Below are 6792 nucleotides of genomic sequence, written 5' to 3' on the forward strand. Positions count from 1 at the left end.
AGAGAAAATTACTTCAATTCTTTAGCTCATGAATATTAGAACAAACGTAAGCTTGGAGAACTGGTAAGTGCTAGGGAAAAGCTATCTTTACAAAGCATGCCCCAGGACATTTTGAAGACTCTTCCTCTGTCCAATGTAACTTATTTGAGATGTTTGAAAACTAAATGTAGCCTTAGGGTGAGATGATATTAGGAAACTGGTAATATTGAGCCTGGTGATTATATTTCAACAGAAATATTCGCGTGAAAAATAACATGATGTTGGATTTTAAAATGCTTAGTGAAACTTGCAAAGGAGTACTAAAACTGTGAAATACTGGTAGTGGTTGAAACTGGATGTTCTGCGTATGAAGGTCCGTTTGTATATCCTGTTGTGCACATGACCGAGCATTCCCACAGTAAAACCATCTAATAGATAGGTCTATATTACACGGCACCCACAAGGGCAGACGTGTTACTCTACAGTAATTGTAATGGCAGCACCTGCACTGCTCGGAAAACATTTGGCATCCGAGGCTAGACAGATGCAGAGGAGTAACTGGGCTGAGAGTCTAAACCAGGATGATCCTGTGCTTGTTCTCCCCCTAAAACATTTTCATGACTTGAGCAAATTGTGTGTGCGTGCGTGTGTGTGTGTGTGTGTGTGTGTGTGTGTGTGTGGAGCAAAGGGATCTTACCCAGACCTTTCTTCTCTCAGTGCTGGGGTCAAAGAATCTCTACATTATTATAAGATGACACCTGATGTAGCTCCTCAGGGTGACTCTACTCTATTGAAATCCAGCACTGCTCTTGTGGGCGCTCCATGTATTTGTGGGAGAAGATCTTTTATGATGATACCTCTATGATGTCGAGCATACTGTACTTCCTGATAAGCCATTAAACAAGAGAAAGGTCATTGTAAATGCTAATTCCAGAAATAGACATGCCCCCCCATACAGATGATCACATGATCATCCTAGCACTGCCCAGATGGCACCATTAGCTTGCTTTCTTACATGTTGCTTACGCATGTGCAGAGCGGCGCCTGAAGAACCTACGACATCAGGTGTCTGCACAGAGGCAGAAACCACGCAATAGTAACGAGTGAACTGAGGACCAGAGCCAAGAGGCCGCTAAGGATTTGTGAGACGGAAACCAATCCCAAGAAAATAAGAACAGACCTCCACGAGTCTGCAATCTGAGCTCCTTGCAGTGATCCATGAGCTGCAACTGCTGACCTTCTGACCACCAGCCATCCCACCATGCAAGCTTGAGGGCCTGAGCTTTGCCCTCGGTGATCATACAAAAACCAGGCATGGGATCTCAACCCCAGAGAAGTTTGGGAAGGTGACAGAAAGATCTCTAGGGCTCGCTGATCAGCCATTCTAGCCAATCAGTGACGTCTGAGTTCAGTGAGAGACACTGCCTCAAAATGAAGGTGGAAAAAGAGGTAAAGACTCTCAGTATGGGCCTCCAGCACCTACACATACATACACGTGTGCACTTGCACACAGCTCCACACCACACACATACACACACATAAATAAAAGTTCAAAGTAAGAATAAAGCCAAGCTTTTTTAAAGGAAAAGTTAAAGTCCCATGCCCTGGGACAGGGAGAAATCCTTCTTAGAAGAGAGATTCTGAGGGTGGGAGTTGCCGGGAGGGACATCTGTCTTCTTCCCTCTTAGCTATCAGAGTCATGGCAGCCCCAGGCCACCAAACGGACCTCATTTCCCTATATACATTTAGTGACATTGATGCCGAGATGCCGCAAGCCTGCAGTGATGAAGACACCAAGAACCTTGGTGGCCCCGAGGAACAGGGTACTTGGTAATCACCAGTTATGCACAAGCTTAGAGCGCTATGCAGAAACTGTAGCAAACTTGCCATCCACACACACCGACCGCAAAGCCCGAGTGGGACCTGAATTCATGGAGGAGTACAGTGCCTCACACTTAATACTCAATCCATATAAGGAGAACAAGCGAAAAAGCAAGACCGAAAATCGACACTTCATCTTTTCTTATCTCAGCCAAAGAACTGGCATTGGATAGCTGGACACAAAGGGGATACACATTTCTTTTCTCTGAGAATCGGGGTGTCAAGGTAAGGCAGGGGTAATCGCTGCTCCTTTCCAGTTATTAGCCCTGCATTCTCCACACCTCAGTCCATATGGACTATAGGGAGGCACTTGCCTGGAGGCCAGCTGTCCAGTGCTACCTGTGACCGTGAAACAAACTGCTGTGGGAGGCTTCTGGCTCGCTGTAAATACTAGCTGAGACACGGAAATACAGACGCTTTCAGCTACTAACACAAAATACAGATAACATTCGTTATAAATTGATGTAAGTAAAATATAATTCAAAGTCTGCAGGTGAGAAGCAGGAACGCTCTTGTCTGTTTGCTCAAGAAAGCTGCAAACACGACAGTGATGTCAACACCCAGCCTCAGTGAGACACAACACCTTCAGGAAAGCTCTTTCGAGACCCCAGTCAGGAGTCGAACCCAACTCCTCCATAGGAGGCCTTGGTGTCCTCAACCTCAGTAACTTTCAGCAGTAGGCAGGCCACATCTTTACCTGTTTTCTCCGCTGCTTCTAGCTGGCCATGCTAGAAGGAAAAACAAGCTATCTTCGTGTTGAGAAACTCATGGGACACGCAGCAAGGAAGTGGTAGCAGGATTGATCCCAACACTAGCCTCTCCATTCTTTATGGAGGACGGGGAAGCATAAATAAACCATCAGACAAACCAGGAGAATGGGTTCTGAAAGAGACTAAAGGAGACCCTGAGGCGAGTCATGCTGCCAGGTGCCTCCACTTAACAACAGAGGAGTTGGAGAGCCACGGGGTACGGAAGTACGAATCTCCTGACCAGCAGGGGGCGCACATACGTGGCAAGACGTGGAAAGTGTGGGCGTGGGAAGAAAAGCATGCACGGGAAGGAAAGTGAACCCAACAGGAGAGGTGATAACAGTGTGGGGTGCCTGCGAACAAGGTGGCTACAAGAAAAGACAGGGGAAACCTGGACCCAATTATGAACCTTTGTTTATAGCAGGAATGGCTTTAAGCTGGCCACGCAATTGTTACGTGACAGCCACGGTCCCGCTGGCTCTTCACCCTGGTAATACTGTTCCTTCAGTTCCCATGAAAAGCGCATCCTGTTAGTTAAGCCTCCGCCCTGTAGGCACAGGAAATACAAGAGCGCAGCGGCATCTTACTGAGTTTTCTTCTGTCCAACAGGTGGCGTCTTCCTAGACTTCTGACTGCTGGTAACGTCAGCCTCCGGGTTAGCCAAGCCACATGCTCCAAACAACAGTCTTCTTTTACTTGCTTCAGCTTCCTATAAACAAAAATTAAAGCAGCATTTGGTTAGCAATTGGAAACATGTATCAAAGGGAGTAAGCTTAACTCGGAACAGATTTCCCTAACCATCTCCGCTGTGCATACTTAGGAAGAATGTATCTTTTATTTGTAGCAATGCAAATACGCATGATTGAAAACATGTGTGTAACAGCTTTCCCAGCCTGCTCTTGCTCTTGAGGGATGAGATAGATCCCTGTAGAATCCTGGAGAGATTATTGAACTTCCATTAGCTTTGGTGTGAAAGACAGGGGTATGAATGGCGGTCACGGATTGGACATTGGAAAGTCCTACAAGAATAGTCCTTTTGGTGGGAAGACAGCGGGTCTGCTGTTTCAGAGCCTCTGGTTCGGGTGTAGTGAATGCACGTTTTCTGTCACGAAGAGCAGGCGTGCTTCAGGATGCCAAAAGATAGGTGAGGGTAGGGATGCCATCACTCTATCGACAAAATGCCTATCACACAGTGTAAAAATTTGATCCTGGTTCCCCAGTAACCACACAAAAGCCAGGCACGGGATCTTAACCCCAGAGCACTCTGGGGAGGAGCGAGAAAGCTCTCCAGAGCTCACTGACCAGTCAGTGTAGCCAGTCAGTGAACTCTTACGTTCACTCAGAGACACTGCCTCAAAACAAGGGTAGGGAAACGTGGTGATGCCTTGTTTGTACTCTAACAAATAAAGCTTGCTAGATTGCAGAGTGGAGCTAGCTACCACTTTACCATGGAGGCTTGGAGGTCTGTACAGACAGACAGGAGGTAATACGGCTAGGCAGAGGGAGAAAAATTTAAGGTGGGAGGAGATAGGAGGTCGGACTTTTTCAACTAAAGAATTAGCAAGGTAAGAGCGCACTGTGGCTTGCTCCTTGGTCTCTCTGATCTTTCAGCACTCACCCCAATATCTGGCTCCGGGTTTTTATTAAGACCAATTAGAATTCAGGCAATAGAGAAAGACACCCAGTTGGGCCTCTAGCCCCTACACATATGAGTACACATATGCACTCACGTCCCCGAACACAACACACAGACACAAATAAAATTTCAGAGTAAAAATAGAGCTAAGTGTATCAGAGGGAAAGTATATTCCCACGCTCTGGTACTGGAGAAACCACTCTGAGGGAAGGAGGTGCCAGGAGAGACTTCCAATTTCTGTCCTGGTGCCCTTCTTCCCTGTTAGCCACCTAGAAGTAATTCACATTTTGCTTCCCAATCAAACATTAGGCTAAACATAAAAAGATTTTTCCCTTTAAAGGAGGAGATACATCATTCTGTCTAAAAGTATGTAAGGAAAATGGAAAGGTTCTGGTTAGAGATGCTTCTGAGTTCCTAGCGGGAAACAATACACTGCTTTTTAGTTTTACAAGATGTAGCTATGAACTCGCCCACCTGCGAGAGTGTTCCTTGTGGAGGGAGCCGCATGAGTAACTCGAATTTACTCAGCATGTTGAAGGGCCTTCTTTGTGTGTTGGAATTACTCCGCGTGTTGAAGGGCCTTCTTTGTGTGTTGGAATTACTCCGCGTGTTGAAGGGCCTTCTTTGTGTATTGGAATTACTCCGCGTGTTGAAGGGCCTTCTTTGTGTGTTGGAATTACTCCGCGTGTTGAAGGGCCTTCTTTGTGTGTTGGAATTACTCCGCGTGTTGAAGGGCCTTCTTTGTGTGTTGCTGCCCTGTGTGGCTGAAGTGGGAACCACGTGGGTCCCTTTCCTGCCCTCACATCCCACACACACTGTATTTTCAGGGTGGTCTCTCTGTTAGAAGTTCCCTTTTCATCCCTTCAAATCTACCAGTGTCGTCAGGGTCTGACTCAGACTCCCAGAGATCCTTCTCCGTTTCCTGTTTCCTCCGTGGCCGCACCCTTTTCTGTGCTCTTACTGTGCAAGGTTGCAGGGTGGCGCTTAGAAGTTAACTCACTCTTACACAGCTCTTTCTTGAGGAAGTCTATGTCCTGTAATGTGGGTACAAATACCTAGGAGGTGGTTCCTCATAAAAGAGGATATCTTCTACTCTCTACAAGTCTTCAGGTGAAAAATGGAGAAAATGGGACATTATTTGACTAGTTACCATTAATTACTTGGCAACAGAAGAGGGTAAAACACAACCAGAGATGAATGCCTGGGCTCATTTAGTGATGCTGTTATCAAAGCACAAATACATGGTGTCCTAGAGGAAAACTGAAGCATCCAGGCTGCTCAGCTGGAAATAAAAACGGAAAGCTGAGCAGGAACTTCGGTGGTGGGGATGCAGCTGTCCAGAAAGGAAGCCTTTAAAGAGCTTCTCATGAGGCCTATGAAAGCTGTACGCTCTGTGCTGGAGGGCTAGTCTTCCAGCCTTTGGAAAAACAATCTAGCGGTCGAGTAGAAATCCCAAAAGTGAAAATAAATGGCAAAATGTAAATCCTAAAGACTATGTTCTAAAGCCACTTTTAGTCAAAACCAGAGCCATCGTGGAGACTAGATTTATGACAATATGGTGGATTATCTATCACAGAAAGGCATGCTTCCTGCTAAAAATATATAAAATATGAGATAAATTTTGGATTAAAGCTTATTTTCACAGGCTTAGGAGATGGCCCATTTGGTAAAGTGCCTACTATACAAACAAGAGGACCCGAGTTCAGATTCCTAGAGCCCATATAAAGTTAGGCATGTCAGCACTTATCCATAACCCTAGGGTTAGTATATCTGGAGGAATGGACACAGAATATTTTTAAGAATAAAGGCAAACCTTGGTCAATAAGAGGGAGCCAGTGCTACTGGGAGAGTAGGGCTTAGGGGGGATCAATTTAAGATATGGGTATCCTGACACATACACAAGGAGACAGAATGTTGCTATCAGTTGGTATTAGCAGGAATTCTGCACCTACACATACATAGGTGCATGAACACACATCTGTGTGGCCACACACACACACACACACACACACACACACACACATCATCCTGCACACCGACCTTCAAAGGCAGTAGGATGACCATTCTACACACAGGTCTTGAAGGTGAACTACCATCATCTGTAGACCTGTGCCCAGGGCAATTGTTAATTATACCATCCTCCTGATACAGGAACTTTATGTCAGGAAAAAAATATAAGCATTCTAGAAATGCTGAACCTCATCATAGTTCCCAACATCAAATAGTCACAAATTTCTGCATAATGTCATTTTATAGCCCAGAGACCCCACCAAGTAAAAACTCACACATACATATGCGTATTTTCGTCTATAAAATACCAATTCACATTGGAAAGCAACAGAGCGCAAGAAGAAATAAGTATCCTGGACAGACATCTTATGAAACACTTAGATAACCCCCACCCCCAAAGAACTCAAATTCATTGAATAGGCCTTCAAAAAGATTTGAAACAGTTAAAGGAAGGAAGGAAGGAAGGAAGGAAGGAAGGAAGGAAGGAAGGAAGAAAGAAAGAAAGAAAGAAAGAAAGAAAGAAAGAAAGAAAGAAAG

General features: G+C 45.3%; 1 long non-coding RNA gene across 1 annotated transcript in view; it reads right to left on the minus strand.

Annotated features, from left to right (window-relative positions):
* The window catches only part of LOC126516130 (uncharacterized), a 36450-nt gene that overhangs the window by 14117 nt on the left and 15541 nt on the right, over positions 1 to 6792 (minus strand). Inside the window, exon 2 of the long non-coding RNA XR_007596025.1 lies at positions 3197 to 3318. This is a non-coding gene — a long non-coding RNA (uncharacterized lncRNA). The remainder of the gene's footprint in view (positions 1 to 3196; positions 3319 to 6792) is intronic.

Source organism: Alexandromys fortis, unplaced genomic scaffold, assembly GCF_014885135.2.
Source record: "Alexandromys fortis isolate MF-2015 unplaced genomic scaffold, M_Fortis_MF-2015_v1.1 scaffold_18, whole genome shotgun sequence".
NCBI classification, from domain to species: Eukaryota; Metazoa; Chordata; class Mammalia; order Rodentia; family Cricetidae; genus Alexandromys; species Alexandromys fortis.